Consider the following 22454-nt stretch of genomic DNA (forward strand, 5'->3'; position numbering starts at 1 on the left):
CGAGTGGCGATTCGCATCGTCTAAGGAGGGGGATCCTTGTGCCACTTGACCTATAACACATCCTCTTGAACCAGTTGCCTCCCTCTCTGGCAAGGACTAACACCAAATGCCCACCTTCAACCCCCTTCTCAAAACATACACCAACTGTCCAAAGTCCTTCTGCTACTGATCTTTCTCATTTTCAGTTAGTGTTTTCAACCCCTGATCATCCAATTTGCAAGTCAAAATTAGAGTGACGTTCATTTCGGATGTCCTTTTGATTGATAATATATCAAGTACCTTGACAATCTAACACAAACATTTTGATCTGAATATTTTTAATCATACTTGGAAAAGAAAATTGGTACACCTCTATATCTAATAAAAAACAGAAACTACTTCAATAAAATCTAATGTCATTTCAACACAAATTCTAGAATGTTTAAGAGGGAGGCTAACCACGGCTCAGAATCAAATATTTCATTCACATACCAAGGGAAAAAGAACCATTATGAACTCCAACCTCTCTAAAATTATATATGAAACATTACTCAATAAACAATTGGTTATCAAACCCTGAGTCAATAATCATTAAAAACATCCATAAAATCTTCACTCAAGAGAGAATATGGGGTTTAAACTATGCTCTAAAGATGATCAAGGACAGGGTAAGGGAAATATGTAGGGTCCGGTTGAGGGGGTGGATTGTAGTTGCAGAAAGCATCTGGGAATGGCCAAAGAGTACATAACAATTAGTTCAAGGTCTGTATGACCGAGTATGGAAGGCTAAAATTTACGACAGTAAGTGTATTTGGTTCAGGAATTAAATATATATATATATATATATATATATATATATATATATATATATATATATATATATATATATACATATATATATATATATATATATACCTGTATATATATATATATATATATATATATATATATATATACCTGTATATATATATATATATATATATATATATATATATATATATATATATATATATATATATATATATATATATTTGGATGGATGAACAAGTTTCTGGCTAGGTTTGGAAACAAGATTGAAAAAAGGGGGCTGACAGAAATAGATAAAAAAAGATGGAAACATCTTGACAGACTTTTTAATTATCTCAATATTTTGTGCAATTTAATAATAAAACTTATGTGATCATCAAAAGTAAATTTGTAATCAAGAATCGAGCCTAGTAATTTAAATTAGTTTTATATGATAAAAAATATATTGTCAATACAATGATCTGGATGTTGAGGAGCAACTGTCTTTGACCTACTTAGGGTTCAACTTCACCCAAATAATTTACAACTTGCGCAGGTCCACAGTCAGATGGAATCGATGCAAAGAGATTACCATCATCTGCATATGTAACTCGCTTTTTTCTACATCTAACCGCACACCACACATACATAGTATGAAAAGCAATGTACTGACAACACTATTGTAATGAACACCAGATATTACATTCCTAGTCATTATGGTACCCACTAACAACTACTCTTTACAATCTACTAGCCAAAAATCTAATAAGGATGTTAAGAAAAAATGAAAATAAAACTTACCCATTTTGTTAAAATTGGATAATAAAGGCCTCATGCTTAATGATGTTAAAGGCAGCCCTTAAATCAAGGTCAATCATAACTTCCTAAGCACTAAGCACACCATTGCAAATATAAAGGAACTTTTGTACATTGGAAATTGTAAGAGGGCATCACACGCTCCAAGGCCTTCGAGAAAGACAAACTGCAAGCTGTAAAACACAATATGGCCTTCAACATACCTATTTAAGCAAGAAAGAGGTTAAAGAACTATAGTCGGTAAGGGAGTTAAGGAAACTGGCCAGTAATAAGCAGGGCTAGAGATACCACAAGCACATTTACCTAATGAAGTAACATTACCGATTCTACAACAAGTGCAAAAAGAACATCTTATAAACTTGGGAAAGAAACTAACACCCTACGAGGCAAGAAATCAGCTTTATTTATAAAGAAAAATCAAAAAGAAAAATTACATTTGGATCTACACCTCCTTTAAGTATCAAGATCTAGTACAATTATTTTAATTTTAGTGAGACCAAAAACCTAAAACAGTTTAATTTCAGGAAAACTGGAATGATTCAGATTGAGTTTCCCATTGTCTGCTTACTACATCACATCTAGGAACATTGTATTTTCTCTGTAAAGTGAGCAACTAAAGCATCTGGTTTAAACCAAGGAACTTAAAATCTACATTAAAGAATTCAGATTTGAGGGTAGCCTACCATTCATGTTACTGGTTGTACCAGAAAGGGTTTAAATAATGCCAAAACAAACTATGGTACTTAACATTGGTGCAGGTGGAAGGAGAGCTTCAGCCATGGCGAAGTAATCCAAAAAACCAAGAAAAAGGGCACACAGAAAAACAAAGGTATCGTCGCGACACGAGTCCAAAAGAAAGATGAGTAGATGGCGCTCGAGTCGGGCGTCGGTGGAGTGGTTCAGGTTGGTTTGGTTAGTGCCGCTGTAGCGGCTCATCCCTTATTGGCGAAGGAATTATCTAAATGGAAGACGACCTCTGAATAGTGGTTTTCACACGCCCTATCTTTATACATGAAGCCCAAAGGGTGTTCGCGCGAGGGTAGTAACCTCTGCATTCCATGCTTTAACTTTCTCTGGTATATTTGGAAGTTATTTATATCAGAAAAGTGACAAGAAGAACCTTTTCACCGGGCAACACAGATATCTCCCCAGAAATAGATTTTTCCTTCGTCAAAATCCCTTTTCTTTTCAATAATAGCATAAAATCTCTGAAAACTCTTGAATGTATAAAGTTATGGTAAGTCAAAGTTGATCAATTGCATTTCCAACGATGATATCCTGTTTTTCTAAAGAAGCACATATACAATCATCGCTAAAACAGGGTTTATCCTTGATTAGATTTTTCAACACATAAGAAGGAATTCACCTATCAAATATAATGACCAGATTTCCATTCTAAAGAAACCCAGTTCCAACCCCTTTATACAATTATGACCAATTCAAATGAAAAAAAAAAATCACACAAAATGCCTTTAAATTTTTCTTGGGATTTTATAGATATTTTTCAACTGCATGGCACATCAGGGACAAGCTGCTCATTCTTAATTACTAACAAAACTAAAGTATCATCAGGTATCCTAACAGGAGGATCAATCTTGCTTGTTGTAACATCAGGGGAATTACTGCATACGAAGCCCAACAAATTACCAGACCTATTCTTGGCTTATATTATGATTTCCCCACTGTCTGATCCAAAAACAAAGTCCAAAGCTCTTAAGCAATGGCAATCAGTAGGAGTAACAGAAATTAACCAATCCCTAAGGTCATCAATGAAATCGTCAACAAGCACAAAAGAACCTTTAGAGCATCCTCTTGTATCTTAGCCATAGTGGTAAGATGACAATCGAAGAGAGAATCCTATGTCAGGATTTAGATAGAAGGAACAAAATTTTTTATGCCTGCTACATACTTTTGTGATATAAATCTCATGACTTTCACATTCAAAGTGGGACTAATGAGAACAAAGGTATTCTGTCTTGATATACATCATCATACCCCTTACCCTAAGAATGGCCTCTACTTTCAAAATTATTTTTTATCTAAAACCTGACATGAGCTGCTCAGAGGAGTGACTTAGGAAACCAAAATTCTGAGCATAATAGAACATTATAGTCTGAAGGAAGCTGTAAGGTATCTAATATTGCCACAGTCCAAGAGCATATATTTCTTCTGACAGAGAGAGAGAGAGAGAGAGAGAGAGAGAGAGAGAGAGAGAGAGAGAGAGAGAGAGAGAGAGAGAGAGAGAGAGAGAGAGAGAGACTCTTTGCAACCTTCAACGGCTATAACCATTAAGCTTAACTCATAAAGCTTTAATATATTCATGTACATAATGCCACTTTACATACATTAAGCCCTTTGGACATGAAATTTAAAAGGAGTTACATACAGCTGAAGAAACATCAAAATTCGTAGGATGAGAAAAAAAATCAGGTAAAAATATCAGACAAAAAATAGGTTTTTAAAATCTCAAGAATAAGAGTGAAATTCAAAAAGAATGCAGAAGAAAAATTATGTACTCAGTATAATCCACAATAGACAAAATTTCTCTTTATCTTGTTAGGCTTGATTAGCTGGGGCCTTTAGATATTAAGAACGTGGAAATGTTTTCTGAATCATCTGTTAACAGATAAAAATACGAGATATGGAAAAATTCTTGTCCTAAGGAAAAATTAAAAAGTTTGTTAAATTTCACATTAAAGTTAATTAGATTGAAGGGTTGGTTGGTACAAGAGATGGGGAGCTGTTAAAGATATTAACAAGTCAAAAAAAAAAAATAAAAAGTAATTCATGAAAAGGGAATAAGGTTTAAAAGCCACTCATGAATGGCAGAGGCAACGGACGATGAAACTGCCCTAGCTGGCAGGAGAATGCCCTAGAGACTGACCCACCCAAGCTAGGACCAAGGAGGGACACGCAATGGCTGCTGATGACCAAAATACCCCCTCCTTAGCTCGAAAGGATGGTGAGGTTGCAGACACTAAAAAAACTATTGAGTTTGAGCGGGACTTGAACCCCAGGGAAGCTTTCAATAGACCACCATAACCCTGTGAAACAGTTCTTGTAGTAAAAACATAAGATTTTGAACAATTCAAAGTAAAATGGAGTTACTAATAATGAAAAAACACCTTATTAGTGAGTAAAATATAAGGACTAGGTTAAAGGGTAGAGGAGTTCATGGAGGGGCAATAGAATGGACCTATGTTATAACAAAGTCTTCTTACAATAACAAACCAAACAGACAGTGAGCTTAGTGAAGGAAATAACGGAGACTCTCAGGTAGAGTCGTCAATAACAATAAGTGACAAGTCATTGTGTATCGGATCCTGTTTAGGAGTAACACAGTGAGATTCCTGTTTATGAATAATATTGGAGGATTTAATCATTCCATATGCATCATCGCATTCCTGTCTATGAAGAGAACACTGGGACAAGGTTACCGAAAGAGAATGAGAGGAGCCATGTTCACTCTTAAGACAAGCGTCTCTATCCTTGTTAAGAATAAAGTGGGATAGCAAAGGACTCTGTTGGAGCTAGATTTCTGTTAGAATTTTTTCTGTAGAAGTCCACCTGGAATATCTATTTCAGGAAGCAGCATAAAGTGCTTGGGAAGCGTGTCTACGATTCCCTTCCAATTGGGGGTGGTTCCACCTTCCACTGGAAGAACAGCCACTCTCTGCAAAATTCACAATGCAAATCATACGAACACTGCTTACCACGGCAGTTTGGGTATAAGAAGTACAGATCAACCTCGACCCGGCTCAAGAAGATTCCACATGGACAGCTTTCAAGGCATGTTCAAATATTACCTGAAAAGCCACTCATTTCACATAAATCACGGAAAATGATAAACCAGTGTGGAGTCGGGATCATAGCAAAGGATGAAGATTACTCTCGGACAGCGACCAAGAGTAGAGAGACTCAGTCTCACAGTAGCTCAAGCCTTGGAATTGCCTAGTAACCTTTTACTGTTACCAGTTAACCAGCCTTGACTTTTGTCTGGTCGTATTAAATCAACTTAGGAGTAAACCCCATATAAACGACTTGGATGTTTGTATTCAAGTAGGAACAATTGTTTTATGCATTCCTGATCATAGTGTAAAATATTTGCTTACATGTTTCCCCACTCACATATATAATAAAATACAATAAGTGGGGGATCCCACAGAGGAATTAGTGTTTTTGGGGAGAGAAAACAAAAAATGAGTGTACAGTATTAAATCATACGCTAAGAGAACATTTGTATAAATCCCACCAAACCCAAAGGAAAAATACATGGGTCATGTGTTTCAGGGGACATCGGGTTTTCGGATGAAGGAAAGCATAGAATAAGGGAAAAACAGGGATGTGTCCTAACCTAAGAATTGAATTGAATATAGGATTTAGGCATTAAGCCAAGCGCTGGGGCATCAAAGGCCATTCAGCGCTCCCTAACCTAAGAACAATCGCTTAACTAGGGGACCAGGCTCATCCTAATTACCACACCTGCAACCTACCTCCACCCCTAACTCAACTTATGATGGCTTTTCAATTTCAAAATCTTCAAAACAATGTTGGTCAATACGACACATTTCAATTATTCCTTACCTTTAAGTCTGGGAGGTTGATGGCTGAGGTTTCTCTGTAGCTGGAGGGGCTACGGTGAATACATAATTTTGTGTCTTCAAGCAGGAAATTCTGGAGTCACTCCTTTTTCTGTGCTGGAGAGCAAAACTGTATCAGTATACTGTAATGCTCAATCATGAAGAATATTATTTGATATACAATTGGGTGTTATAAAATGATTATACCAGTTGGATGAACATATAAAATGAAAAGCAATGATTTTAATGAAAAAAAAAAATGGAGATCAAAACCCATAGCATCCCTCCACAACCTCTTGATGTACTGGGTATATAACACTGGTTTTAGGATCCATAAAGTGTTCACCATGATCAACAGAGGTGTACATACCCCGCATTGGTAAAATCTTTATAAGCTCTCCATAAAAATTCATATTTTAAAAATAATTATTTTTGGTGGCTATGCAAACCCGAGTCATTTAAAAGGGGTACACTGTGCTGTACCCTGGCGTGCAAGCTGGTACAGCCGATGAAGAATCATTGAGGATCTGGTAACCAATATGGCATGTCCTACTTGACCGTTGTGTTAACTTAATTCAGGAGCCAAATAAATACCAATGATAATAAATCAACTATTTATTCCCGAATTTATTTATTTATTTATTCCTGAATTTATTTATTTATAATACCAAGTGTTACCTTCACGGCTGACAAATACCGACTCCCTATACAAGAAAAGGCGGGAGGCGAAAACCATTACAGTAGACAGATGTAAACAACATAACAGTGGTAATCATTATATGTAAACAACTAGTCGTTTGACCATACAACTGTTGAACAACAACCATAACAAGATGTGGATAGAATTCTAGTATACTTCAACCGTGTGTCAGGTTGATAGGCTCTGGTGTGAAGTGGGGAAACTCGCTCCAACTCCAGCGGGGTGGATGCGGGGCGAAGTAAAATTTAGGGAAAATACAAATTATTTTTCAAATTTGTGATTTGTTCCTACACGAAACAAACCCTCATAATTTAAAAGGGGAGTCTTATTTAGGTGGGAGGAAGTAAACAACATCCTTGCATCATGTGACGCAAAGAAATGGTTATAATGGGTCATGACCCACAATGTTAGCCGATGATACCATTTCGTCTGTGAATAGCACAGAGCCTGCAAAGGCTATATGATGAAGGATTTGCAGAGCAGCCATAATCCTCCTCGAAAGTAACTCGTGGATAACACTTCCACCTATAGTAAACAAACTACCCATCACTAGTGAGCGTAACTGCATGAGTGCTCGATCAGCATTAACATCGCGCATGATGGTCTCACGAGAGGGTGAGAATGAAGAAAAAAATGAAAAGGCCAGACATTCTACTTTCACACAAGCAAAAGGCATGGTATGCAACTGTTATACTTAAGACACTATGCTACTTGTCCAATACGGAGCTGGTTACTACATACATTGCTGGGCAGCTACCAAAGGCCACATGGAAAAGGTGTCCAAGATCCTATGGGTGCAGTCCTTTAGGTAATATGCAGTAAAGGTAATTTGTCTTTCCCAGACACCAGCTTTAAGGACATATGCCACTGACTGGTTCTTGCAGAAAGCCATAGTGGCAGGAATTCCTCTGGCATCATGGGCTTAGGGAGTTGTCTGCACGGACAGATCTCCCAGATTCTTGTAAGCTCTCATGATGGTTTCTCGAAGCCAGGAGGAGATGGAGTTCTTAGTTACCTTTTCTTCTTGCCAGTACTGTACCAATGAACTCACTTTGAGAAGCAAGGTCACAGAGAAAGAGCTGGTCATGTGAGTCCAGAGTGCTGAAAGGTGGTGAAAGCGATGGCACATCATGGCACTTCTTTGCTGTCAAGAAGCGAGCATCAGTCGGAGCATCCTAAACAACTGGGAAGAAAGACAGCAAAAGGATCACACTCTAATGTAGGATCCCCCAGCTCACTTTGGAGGGCAGAAGAATCCATGTCTTCATGATAAACCTGGAGAAAAACATAGATGCCGTCCTTCATTAGTGGGCCTTGTGGAAGACCCGATGACGAAAGCTTAGACAGGGGAATTTCCAGTCATAGTCAGAGATCTAGCTTCTTATTCTCCTTTGAAACTGAAACAGGAATTAAGGGAAATGTAGTGGTGGATGTTTCACCTACTACTGCACTCCTTGTTATGAGTGATCCCAAAATGTAGACGTCCTCATAAAGAGACTGGATACGGTATAAGTAATGCAAGGCGAATACAGGATTACCCCTTCACAAGGCTGTAAATGCAATGCTTTGCAGAGAACAGTTTAGTTTAAAAGTTACAGAAGTTCCTACAGCTCTAACTTTATGAGTCTTTACTCTTTCGACATCTCGTGATCTGTCACACAACCGTGTGAAAGAACCTTGTAATTAAAGTTTATGCGAGATGATAGTGTTTTAGACATAGATAGCGCAGGCTTCTTGACCGTGCACTAAAGAGTCATGAATAGACTCATACCTTCTTTGGTCCTGTCCCAATAAAACGTCATCGTTTTAACCGGGCAAAAAAACCTTCTCAGCCCTTCACAAACCAAATTCGAGAGGATAGTGATCCCGAAAGATTTAGGCCATGGATGAGAAGGACGTTTGTTAATGACCAAGAATCCAGCTTGCAAGGCGCCTATGGCTTAACTATTGTGAAGTCCATGTTCTTGCTAAAAGAGTGAACTTCACTGACTCTCAACTATGGTAGACTTACTCAGAAAGTCTTCAAAGTTAGGCCTTAAAAAAGACACCAAGTGTAAAGGCTCGGATCTGTCACTATCGCGAAATTCCAGAAACGAACCCTAAATTTCAGGCTGGCGCATCTTGCCGACGCCTCCAAGTCATCTCAAATGATCCGAGAAGACCTATAAGGTCCCTATTAGATAGATCCAATCTTCTGCGTCTGGAGACAGCTGCCCGTATACTCCTATACCCTTTGATGGTTGAGGAGGAAAAATGTGTTTTCTTCCAAGGTCTAAGAAGAAATAAGCCACTTGTGTTAGAGTTACTAAATGAAGAGTCGGCTTTAGCTCTACACCACTCCATAAAACACCCTAATTGGGTTGGAAAACCTTGAGGCAAATGTCCTTTGTACAAGCGATAGCCTCAGCTGTCTCCTTCGAACAATCCTCTAGATCTTAGGTGTTTTCCGAAATACTGGAGGCAGCTAGACCAGCGAGTGTTCAACAAACTTAAAGCCAAAGCTTGACGCGAGGGAGCGTTAGCTGCGAGGCCAGAGAGACGTGAAGGAGAGACAATAGTCTGTTTATACTGCTGTGAGAAAAAGACTTAGACTGTATGCGTCCAGCATGCGACCATAATGTTGCATGTGCTTGCATTGCTGTAAGGTGTCAGCGTGCTGTATGCGTTCACCTTGTCGTGTGGAAACAGCGCTGTGTGAGACCCCCACTTGTTGTAAATCTACAGCGTGCTGCGTGGAGGCGACAGCATAGCGTCCGATCATTGGTGGAAAGACGTAACTGTTCTCCGAGAGTTGCCAGCGTGTAGCATGCGTCCGCAAGAGTCATAGTCGCGCGTCCCGCAGACCGCGAAGATGGGACAACTTGTTGAAAGGATGAACTTTGACTGTCAGCGTCCAATATATGACCAGACTGGTGTCTGCGTCTGTGACTGCGTGAGGGAGAGACCAGAAGTTGCGTCTGTGTCTGCGTAACGTCTGCCGTAAGAGAGAGACCAGACTGCTACAAGCACCCGCTCTAACGCTTCTCGTAACACGAGCATATCTCTGCGAGGAAGCGTTACTAAGCATAGGAGAACTATGCTTTCTGACACTAATCGGAAAACCATTTCTTTGGTCTATAGTAGTCCTTAGACTCTTTTAGGAGAAAATTTTCTCCACCCCGAGAATCTTAAATGCTAAACACAGATGAAATTGACCTCTTTTAGCTCAGACCAAACCTACATTCGCGGGGTAGCGTGTGCGCCAACTCACGTGGGCGAAGGCCTGGAGAGAACATCAACCGCAGTCCTGAGAGCAACCTGGGAGAGTCAATATGGCATTTCAAGTGCGCCTTGTGCGCGAACTGGACGTATCCAATGCTGAGATACCGTCAACAGTAGTCGCTAGACCTCAGAAGAAATTACTAGACATTTCCCCAAACTGGGGGAGGAGAAGAAGCGTGAACAGAAGCAAACTGAGCACCTTTTTTCCCGAAGAACTATGTGTCTTACACGATTCTGGTGCTGACACGTCGCCTTCTTCCGAAAAGAAAAAACTTCCGGCGAACGTTAGATACAGCAGGATAAGTTATTAGAAAAAATACGACTCCTGAAAGGTCTTGGACATATTGGTTGGTGACTACCAAGTCTAGGTTTTGCGTCCTTCGACGAGGACCAAGTCTTTCCTCCCTGAAAGTGCGTCAGATTCCAGAGGAAGAGCTAGGATTGTATGTGACTTGTCTGACTTCCGTTTCTCTCGCAGAAGAAAAAACACACTCGATTACTTCCTGTTTAAGCATCACAACACGCCTGCTGCGAGGGTAAGTTCTGTTCGCGTGCATACATGACGAGTAACTTCCTAGTCTGGTAGACAGGGAAAACGTAGAACGTCATTCTCGTTAGGGAACAGCGTTCTAATATGCAGAAAAAAGTTACAAGATCCATGATACCATAGCGATGACGAACTGATCGCTTCAAGACATTCCAACTTCGCTCTTTTCAAGATACTATGTCACATGGTTGTGATGTCATAGCTCGACAATCGTAGGCGAAGAAAAGAGCATTACTTCATCATTCCAAAGTGGAGAGGGAATGTCTTGGACTGCATCAACAGTATCGCTCGGCGGAAAGTTTAATGCACAAGGTCCGCGAAGTACCTCAGCCTACCGACCTTTCTTCTCCTAGGGGTTGGAACGTAAGGAAGAGGTATAGGACTAGAGGCAAGGTGAACACGAACAAACACCTCCTCCAGAGCACTGCGCTATGTTTACGAGTCACTAACAAGAGCGGTTTATAAACATAATACATTAAATCATAAAAGATCTGCCCATGGTGGGAGATACTGTATACTTTTACGTTCTATTCTCATAAAGGCCTTAATGCCCTTCCTGCTGTTGCAGCTGCAGCTGCTGCATCAATATCTACAGTAAGATTTGTTATTTTTCTGAGAATGATTTAATGTTAATTTATTTATTTATTTACTTTCCTATTAATTTACTGGGCCATCGTTCCCTAAAGGAGCCCTTTGGGTTAAAGCATCTTGCTTTCCCAACTAGGGTTGTAGCCTGGCTAGTAATAAAAATAAAATAAAATAAATAGACACCCCATCAACTCAACTAGCGAAAACTCTGAAGTCGGAACGAGGAGCAGCAGGTAAAACATATAAGGGAAACTCTTCAGAAAAATTCTCATGAGTTCCTGAAAGTTATTCCCTTCCTTCTACAATCTCTATCCTAGGAAGAGAAGTCTTGATTCTTAGGAATCGACTCCTTATGATTCTAAATTGAGACCTCAATGCTTAGAGGTTTTAATTCTAGTTCTCCCAACCAAGAGTTAGCCCAGCAGGCCTTGGTCCGAGAATATAATACTGTATCTTTCTAGTTATGATTTAATTCTTAATATAGCGCCTGGAGCAACAATAACTCAACAGTAGACGGTCATGGACAGGTAGACATCAAAGTCTATTGTCAAAGGTAGCGAAGCGTCCACACTGGTGCTGAAGCGCCCATACTGATGCTGAAGCGTCCATACTGACACTGAAAGCGTCCACACCGACGCTGAAGCGTCCACACCGACGCTGAAGCGTTCACACTGACGCTGAAGCGTCCACACTGACGCTGAAGCGTCCACACTGGCGCTGAAGCGCCCATACTGATGCTGAAGCGTCCATACTGACACTGAAAGCGTCCACACCGACGCTGAAGCGTCCACACTGACGCTGAAGCGTCCACACTGACACTGAAGCGTCCACACTGACGCTGAAGCGTCCACACTGGCGCTGAAGCGTCCACACAGACACGGCGCTTCGTTCCATTCCATTGACGTTCCGTTTCCGTTGCCGCACCGTTCCGATGACGCTTCGCCGGCTCTGCTGCCTGGCGAACGTCAGAACGTCTGGGTAGAATGATACTAGATGCTATGAGTGGTCGGTCTGCGTTGAGCAGGTAATCGAAGTAATGCATCCACTTTCTCCCACCGTTGAACATTGCGGTTGGTAGGCCGCCTGTGCGACAACGAGTCCTCACCGGTAAAGACATGTCGCCTGTGCGACCGTGCCAAAGACCGGAATCGAGACACCCAACCGCACTGTTAACGGCAGGCTGAAAAGACTGCAAAAACGAAGATAGTTGCTGTTTGCGCTTCCCACTGTCGAGAGACGACACCCATCAGGTGGAGGCGGCACCTCATGAAATGTAACACACGCAGAGCGAATCTAATTTTGTTTTCAGCTTAGCGCCTGAAGCGCGCGTATGATGTTTGAAATACTAATACCTCGCTTTATCTATAGCGAGGGTGAGCGTTCTGGTGATCGACAGAAAACGCTCGAGAAGACTTCAGTTCGAGTCTCAAAAGACTGTAACACCTGGTTACCCTCTCGATTCTTTTCGCCGTTTGACTTTACTTCTCCCCTGGGTCCGGGAGCTCTACAGAGGTCTAAGGCTAGGATAATGACAGGTCCGAATAGAAGCACTCTCCACTGAATAAAATTCACTGCATAATCTATCACTAAAAAATTTGCAATTTACTCTTTGGCACAAAGATAGTTTCATAATTCCCTGAAAACCAAAGTATACGCTCTCTCAAACGAAATGAACTCCGTAGGAATAGACTTATAATTCTGTCACTGGTTTGAATGGGAATGCAAAAGTACCGAATCCCATATAAATGCAACAAAATATTAAATATCAAATATTACCTTAATAGATATAATATTTATAAATTAAAATAAACCCTTAAATTAAGGGGTTCCAATAAAAGACGAATCATCACTCGCACCATTGGAACATCTACAAATAATTTACGAACAATTTTAGTATTCCAAAAACCACCACGGCAAAAACGATACATAGAATCGTGCGCTAAATCGATTGTAAAGAATGCGGCATCGTATAAAATAAACTGAAACTGTAACTTCCTTCAATCTCTGACTAAGGAAAAAATACTGAAAGGACCAATTAATTGCAAAATAAAATGTTCCTTTTATATAGTACAACTTAAAACTTGAGAAGAAAGAAGAATGTACTATTCATAAAATCGCTACAATATATTGTAATATCATAACGATACTGACTACTGAGTAACAAAAATAAACTGAACGCTAGTTAATCTTTGCAAACAGATCGAAGATTATCTAAAGAAAACTATTAAAAAGATAAAATTTTCTCAAAATAATAATCCTTTAATTTAATTTATAACTAAATACTTTAAAAGAAAGTATTCACTTATCATTCTTTGTAAAAAAAGCAAGACAGACTTTTAGCCTACGGAAGAGGCTGTGACGTCATCAATGGACGAAATGTATACATTCCGGCCTTATGCTTTCGTGAGATTTAAAATAGGTTGAAAAACCTTTTAATTCTACCTTTTAAGTTATAGATACGTGATCACAGATCAAATAAAACTAAAAAGTGAAAGCCCGTGATCACAGATCAAATAAAACTAAAAAGTGAAAGCCCAAACTCAAAAAACGTTAGTACATCACCAAATAACGTCGAAAACAGAGTAAAAAAGCGAGAGAGAATTTCCAATGAACAGCCAGCTATGGCGGCAGGAGAAAATCTGAATTGGTCGAGTATAGTTTTACCTGTAGTACCGCGAGGGCGCTAGGGTACACCTGGCATATCTGCGCTAAGCCGCGCGAGATTTTGAATTTCCTGCCGAGGCGTCAAAGGGACTTTAGCCATTATATAACCAGCAGGTAAGTTTTATATTTAAAAATGTATTTTATTGTCTGCAATTTATTCAAAATATTATTCAATATGTTATGACAAGTAACTTTAGTTTTAATATCCTTTAGAGCTGAAAAAACATGCTAGATTGCAATATCGTAATGCTTTAACACGTAATCAACAGTTGTTTGTAACAAAATCTACAATGATCAGACTTTAAAACAAAAGAAATGACGATGAAGTAGGTCCTGAACAATCAGGACCCAGCTGAAAAGGAGTTTGCGCTTCTCACTTCACGTGTAACTTTACATGAGTTGTGCGTATATATTTAGGGTTGTGGTGGCCCGTTGGTAGCACCCTTGCTTAGCTATCGCCAGACTGGGGTTCGCGTCCAACTCAAACTCGTTAGTTCCTTTGGTCGCTGCAACCTCACTATCCTTGTGAGCTAAGGATGGAGGGTTTGGGGGAGCATATAGGCCTATCTGTTAAGTCATCAGCGGTAAAGTTTTACTGTATTACAGATTATCATTTCGGACAGAAAATATGTTTTCCTGTAGTAAATAACGTGATTTGGCCGAATTTGACCTTCACTTCAACCACAAACAAACAAAACAACCAGTTCGACAAACTTCAAGTAGCCGAACTGGTTAATGTTGTTGCGCTTGAAATGAAGGTGAAAACCGGTTGAATCACGTTATTTACTACAGGAAAACATATTTTCTGTTAAAATGTTTAAATATAAAGGGTCTTGTTCCAATTCGGGCTTACTTCTCTCACAAGTACTGGCAAACAGTAATGTTGAGCTGAACACGCTAACATTAGCAATGTTACGATAATTACGTTAACATTAACAACACTAAATATAATGGTTCTTGTTACACCACAGGCTGGCTTCGCTCGCAGGAAAGTAAAACATCAAGCTTGTATGTACTGGCAAGTGGTAATGTTGAGCTGCGCAAGCTAAAAAACTAGTAAAACTTACAGATTAAAATTAAAGAAATTAATGACTTACTTTTATGACTGGGATGACGAAACTTGTGGGTCACCAGGGTGTTGTGACTGTCATGTCTTAACTTCTGTATATCCACATCGCCATTTCTTTGTCTTAGCTATCTCAAACGTTGGGCTATTGCATTATGAGATTTAAGAAAATTATCAACATTGGATGACGTATCAAAGAATTCACCGAAATGCTTTTAAGTATGGAATATTGCATTCGTTACAAGTTTCTATAACTTCCATCGTAAAATACGCAAAAAGACCTCACTTGAACTAACAAAGACCTGACTTGGACAAAGATTTCCACGGAAAAGTGTTTGTTGGAAGGTGGGGGTTGGGAAATATTAACCCCCATGTGCAAACTTTCCATACGTATGGGTTCGTGATTGGTTAACGGAAAAACAACAGAGTCTAGAGAGTAAACATGAATGAACTAGAATGGGAAACTTGTCCAGAGCAAGTATTTAAGTGAAATCTGGGCGTGACAAAGTAATAACAAAATGTATAAAAGTAATATAGAAAGATAAAATGGAGTGTATGATAAATAATATTTAATGGGAATATAAAATGACGTGATTTTATAAGATATCGGATAATAAAACGTGTAATTCAAGGGTCAAACGTATGATGTATATGTGGGTATTACATAAAAGGAATGGTATAGCTGTACTGGCTCAAGTAAATTACTTGAATAAACAGGAGAATAAACCAGGTGAAGTCGAATACTTGACTGTGGCGGGTAAAATGACGTAGGGGGAAAATGGGGAGGGGTTGTAAGAGAAGAAGTAATCCTATTGGTGGAGGTGGAGTTTATGCCCAGGTGGGAGGAGTTTACGCACAGAAGGTCGAAAACTGCTATGTACAAACGAACGAACGAAAACGACTACAACCGACCCTTAGAATGTCAACAAATAAATTAAAAATATACCATTAGTATAATACAGTGGAACCTCTACACATGAACGTATCTACTGTACATCCGAATTTTCCAAAACCCGAAGTAAAATTTTAGCAATCTTTCGACTCTACACCCGAATTTTATTTCGGCACACGAAGTAAGCAATTTTCGTCGTAGCGGTTGTATCCGAATTTTTCGACACGCGAAGTACAATTCGAACACGATCCTACTCTACACCCGAATTTTTTTTCGACACCCAAAGTAAACAATACCCGTACACGTAGATGGTACTCATAGCGCCGGATGTATTTTTTATTTCCGCTGATAGAAGGCAGCATTTTTACCTCGGAGGGACCCTCAATTATCGTGGCTTTGGACATTCCTCTGTCTTCGTCGGCTTCGTGTGGTTGTGCTGTGTGCGTTCTGCTATTGACTGTGTTTTAATCGTGATTTTATACGTTCATCCTTTTACGGTATTTTACGTAAATCATGGGTCCTAAAAGGCTTAGTTTTGCAAGTGGTAGTGGTAGTGGTGAGAAAAAGAATAAGGAAATGCTTTCATTAGAAGTAAAGCAAGGAATTATTGAAAAGCGTGAGTGAACTTGCAAAAGAACATCACGACGAACTTACTACAGAGGAGCTCAAGGAACTCCATGCTATGTCTGAGCACATGAGTGATGACAAGGAAGGGATCGAGGAGGTAGAACATGTGTTAGGTTCGGCGCAAATAAAAGAGGTGTTAGGAAAATATCAAGACGTGGTCGACTTCATCGACAAATACCATCCAAAAAAATTGCAGGTTTGTCGTGTAGTTGCGCAGTTCGATGATGTTTCCCTAAATTATTTTCGAAACATTCTGAAAAGCTATACCAAGCAACTTTCTATCGATAGCTTCTTTAAAAAAACTACGAAGCAAACTCGTGATGAAGAGGAAGGAAGTGGTTCGAAGAAAACGGCAAAGAGTGAAGCGAAAGAAAGTGAAACATAAGAAAACGGCAAAGATTGAAGAGAAAAAAATTCAATCAATTTTAAGTCTAGAGTGAAAGTGATTAAAATTAATCATCAAAAAGAAAAAAAGAAAATGTAAAAAAAAATATAAAATATAAAAATAAAAAAAATAAATAAGCTAAGTTACGTTAAAGTTCACTTAGTGTAAGTTAGAATAAGCTACGGTAGTGTACGTTTATCGTAGTCACCCTCTCTACCTCCTCGCCGCCCGTCCGTCTCCTCTCTGCATAGCAAGACCGACACCTGCGCTGGACACTCTAAGGTAAAGTAACGCTAAAAAACCCGTTTCTTATTTATTATTTCTTTAAAATTACTCTTTTTTACATGTCTATTATCTAATTTAGTGTGCATTATTATCATGTGTAATTATGTGTAGTAATTTATTAAGGAGTTATCATAGGTTTTTGGGCTCAACCACTGATTAATCCTATTTCAATGTACTGTATTCTTATGGGAAAATTCGTTTCTACAACCGAACATTTTCTACACCCGAAGTCGGTTGTGGAACGGATTAAATTCGTATGTAGAGGTACCACTGTAGCTGTACTGGCTCAAGTAAAATACTTGAATAAACCGGGTGAAGTCGAATACTTGACTGTGGTGGGTAAAATGACGTAGGGGGAAAATGGGGATGGGTTGTAAGAGAAGAAGTAATCCTATTGGTGGAGGCGGAGTTTATGCGCAGAAGGGCGAAAACTGCTATGTACAAGCGAACTAACGAAAACGATTACAACCAACCCTTAGAATGTCAACAAATAAATTAAAAATATACCGTTAGTATAGGATAGATAATTTATGTATTTTTTTATCGGTTTATCATACATCCATGAGGGTAATGTATAGAGAAGAAAAGGCTTGTTTTACCATTATACACCGTTTCCCCAGTATGTTTTCCCCACCCAAAACCCCGAGTCCCACTTGGGGTTCCCCTTTATCGATGGATATAGATTTATATAAATATTTCGGAAACTATTCATTTGCAACATGAACGAGTGTCATTTTCGAAGAGAACGGACCTTCTATAGAAAAAAAGTAAGTAGTTTTTCCCTAGGTTACGTTACCCTGTCATACAGTACAATAATACTGTCATCAGCAGCCATTGCCTGGCTCTCCTTGGTCCTAGCTTGGGAGGAGAGATGGCTTGGGCACTGATCATATGTGATATGATCAGTCTCTAGGACATTGTCCTGCTCGATCGGGTAATCTTACTCTCCCTTGCCTCTGCCATTCATGAACGGCCTTTTAAACCTATAAACCTTTAAACCTCACCAATTTAGGCATCCCTCATTTCAATTTTCCAAATCTGGTCAACCTGTATCAAAGGATATGAATATACTATAGGTGTCTAAGCTAGCAGTGTTAGTATCAATACTTACCATCCTTTTTCTCTCATGACAACTGGTTCATTCGTTTGTTGTAGATTACCATATGCAATAATACGCAAAACGCCGGTGTGACGGTCTGAACGATCCCCCGGTCTCAGAATTCTCTTTGTTAATCTGCGCATGCGAGAACATTACCGTTTGCCAGTGCATACGAGGTTGATGTTTTAATTTCCTGTAATGTTAGCGTGCGCAGCTCAACATTACCGCTTGCCAGTACATACGAGCTTAATGTTTTATTTTCATACGAGCGAAGCGAGCTAATGGCGGAAAAGAACCATTATTCAATGTCAAGGAGAATTCTGAGACCGGGGGATCGTTCAGACCGTCACACCGGCTCTTGCGTTGGCAGCCTGTAAGTTGGATAGTGACACCTGACATGCATATACAGGGTGTATGTATGATAGCGGCTAACTTAGAATAAGGTGTATGGGGGGTCGCAGGCGGGGCATCAGCCCCTCCGTTAGGCAAATAGGTACAGACATGGCTTGTAGGTTAGGTTAGGGGGGGAAAGCTAAAGTTAGTTGATGTCCATTTTGAATCCACAAAGGCTCCGCATATAGCTAAGGGACTCTAAAATTATGGCTTAGACTAGTTTCATGAAGCTAACCTAGCCTGGTAAAGTTGTATTGTATTACAGGGTGTGATTTCGAACAGTAATACCCCAAGCCTGACCAACTTTGTCAATCTCTCCTGGAAACCGATAAAGTGGGATCAAATACAACACAATCATGCTTTTGGCACTAAATATTTAGGCCTTAATCAATCTATCTGGGATTTATATGCCTAACATAGGCCTACATAGTACAGCCGGTTCACCGTATATCAGACACCTGTATAACTAAGCCTAGGCTATATGAGTTGGAGACCTCAGCATACAGTACTTACTTATTTAAACTTAGTAAAATATAAAAGAACATATTGAAATAAGGAAAGATTATGCATTAGTGTAAATATACGATTCGCAGCATAAAATCATTCAAACCATTAAACATTAACCTTAAAATCTACGATAAACGCTTCGCCCTGAGCCAGGTTAGGCCTATGCCTAAGCAATCAAATCAGACTAAAATCATGACATTATAGTCACCTGGTATTTCCATTTGCTAAAGTACGAGCTACATGCATATCTCCATCATCATTTGAAAGCCAGCTTGCCACTTATTAAGTATATCACTTCACCAATTAATTAAACTGACCGAAACCGCACGAACGGCAGACTTAGCGTCTCGAGTGTTCGTCTGCAACTGTGAAATCGTGAATGTTGACTTGAATGCCAAAAAAACTCAATTTTGGCCTATTTTAAATTAGTTGGCCTTTATCAATATAATGAAAAAAAGGTGGGCTTTAAATACTATATTTTTCGTCTTTTTTTTTCTAATAATGTATTGGCCTTTTAAAGCAGTGGTTAATTAGAAGTTGGCCTTTTTCTCATTTACAAATCCTGGCAACTGTGAAATCGTGAATGTTGACTTGAATGCCAAAAAACTCAATTTTGGCCTATTTTAAATTAGTTGGCCTTTATCAATATAATGAAAAAAGGTGGGCTTTAAATACTATATTTTTCGTCTTTTTTTCTAATAATGTATTGGCCTTTTAAAGCAGTGGTTAATTAGAAGTGGGCCTTTTTCTCATTTACAAATCCTCAAAAAACTCAATTTTGGCCTATTTTAAATTAGTTGGCCTTTATCAATATAATGAAAAAAGGTGGGCTTTAAATACTATATTTTTCGTCTTTTTTTTCTAATAATGTATTGGCCTTTTAAAGCAGTGGTTAATTAGAAGTTGGTCTTTTTCTCATTTACAAATCCTGGCAACTGTGAAATCGTGAATGTTGACTTTGATTTAATCAGGGTTGCCAGGTTGTCCTTTTTTTTGGCCCAAAAAGCACCTCAAATTTAACCTTTTTAAATTTAACCTTTTTGAAATCGGTTGGGCTTTCGTAATAGCTACGGGCCAACCAAGGGAAAGGCCCGTGCCAACAAGAAGTGTTGGCTTTAATACCCCCAACAAATTCGTAATATCATGAAAAAAAGGCTGGCCCTTGAATGGTATATTTTTGGCCTTTTCCTACTAATGGGTTGGCCTTTAAAAGCTGTGGTTGATTAGAAGTTGGCCTTTTTCTCATTTAGAAAACCTGGCAATGCTGGATTTAATGGAAATACAAATATTGTTATTTAGAAACTGAAATTATTATAATAGTATTATATCTACGGAGGTTATACTAAGTTTTAGAAATAGATTATTATAGCTTATTTTCATAGAAATCCATTGTAATTTGTAAACATATACAAACATTGCTACCGGATCTCTTTTGCCAAACTATGCTAGACGTCTATCAAAATTTTGTTAGACGGGGCAAAATTACGAAATTATCATAGTAGTATATCTACGGAGGTTATACTAAGTTTTAGAAATATATTATAATTGTTTATTTTCATAGAAATCCATTGTAAAATATACAAATATTGCTACCGGGTCTCTTTTGCCAAACTATGCTAGACGTCTATCAAAGTTATGTTAGACGGGGCTAAATTACGAAATTATCATAGTAGTATATCTACGGAGGTTATACTAAGTTTTAGAAATAGATTATAATTGTTTGTTTTCATAGAAATCCTTTGTAAACATATACAAACATGTCTACCGGGTCTCTTTTGCCAAACTATGCTAGACTTCTATCAAAATTATGTTAGACGGGGCTAAATTACGAAATTATCATATTAGTATATCTACGGAGGATATACTAAGTTTTAGAAATAGATTATAATTGTTTATTTTCATAGAAATCCATTGTAAACATATACAAATATTGCTACCAGATCTCTTTTGCCAAACTATGCTAGACTTCCATCAAAATTATGTTAGACGGGGCAAAATTACGAAATTATCATAGTAGTATATCTACGGAGGTTATACTAAGTTTTAGAAATAGATTATAATTGTTTATTTTCTTAGAAATCCATTGTAAACATATACAAACATTGCTACCAGATACCTTTTGCCAAACTATGCTAGACGTCTATCAAAGTTATGTTAGACGGGCCAAAATTACGAAATTATCATAGTAGTATATCTACGGAGGTTATATTAAGTTTTAGAAATAGATTATAATTGTTTATTTTCTTAGAAATCCATTGTACTTTGTAAACATATACAAACATTGCTACCAGATCTCTTTTGCCAAACTATGCTAGACGTCTATCAAAATTATGTTAGACGGGGCTAAATTACGAAATTATCATATTAGTATATCTACGGAGGATATACTAAGTTTTAGAAATAGATTATAATTGTTTATTTTCTTAGAAATCCATTGTAAACATATACAAACATTGCTACCAGATACCTTTTGCCAAACTATGCTAGACGTCTATCAAAGTTATGTTAGACGGGCCAAAATTACGAAATTATCATAGTAGTATATCTACGGAGGTTATATTAAGTTTTAGAAATAGATTATAATTGTTTATTTTCTTAGAAATCCATTGTACTTTGTAAACATATACAAACATTGCTACCAGATCTCTTTTGCCAAACTATGCTAGACGTCTATCAAAGTTATGTTAGACGGGCCAAAATTACGAAATTATCATAGTAGTATATTTACGGAGGATATACTAAGTTTTAGAAATAGATTATAATTGTTTGTTTTCATAGAAATCCATTGTAAACATATACAAATATTACTACCGGGTCTCTTTTGCCAAAATATGCTAGACTTCTGTCACATTTAAGATAGACAGGGCAAAATTACGATATCGGGATGATGAAATTATCATAGTAATTTAGTATATCTACGTAGGTTATACTAAGTTTTAGAAATAGATTATAATTGTTTGTTTTCATAGAAATCCATTGTTAACATATACAAGCATTGCCACCAGATCTCCTTTGCCAAACTATGCTAGACTTCCATCAAAATTATGTTAGACGGGGCAAAATTACGAAATTATCATAGTAGTATATTTACGGAGGTTATACTAAGTATTAGAAATAGATTATAATCGTTTATTTTCATAGAAATCCATTGTAAACATATACAAATATTACTACTGGGTCTCTTTTGCCAAACTATGCTAGACTTCTGTCACATTTAAGCTAGACAGGGAAAAATTACGATATTGGGATAATGAAATCATCATAGTAGTATATTTATGG

At 38.2% G+C, this 22454-nt stretch overlaps 1 long non-coding RNA gene across 1 annotated transcript in view; it reads right to left on the reverse strand.

Annotated features, from left to right (window-relative positions):
- LOC137617319 (uncharacterized) overlaps positions 1-19519 on the reverse strand; it is a 63506-nt gene extending 43987 nt beyond the window's left edge. The window contains exons 1-2 of the long non-coding RNA XR_011039617.1: positions 19384-19519; positions 6166-6278 (exon numbers count right to left, since the gene is read on the reverse strand). This is a non-coding gene — a long non-coding RNA (uncharacterized lncRNA). The remainder of the gene's footprint in view (positions 1-6165; positions 6279-19383) is intronic.
- Positions 19520-22454: the final 2935 nt, after the last annotated feature.

The sequence above is a fragment of the Palaemon carinicauda genome, chromosome 2, assembly GCF_036898095.1.
Source record: "Palaemon carinicauda isolate YSFRI2023 chromosome 2, ASM3689809v2, whole genome shotgun sequence".
Lineage (NCBI taxonomy): Eukaryota > Metazoa > Arthropoda > Malacostraca > Decapoda > Palaemonidae > Palaemon > Palaemon carinicauda.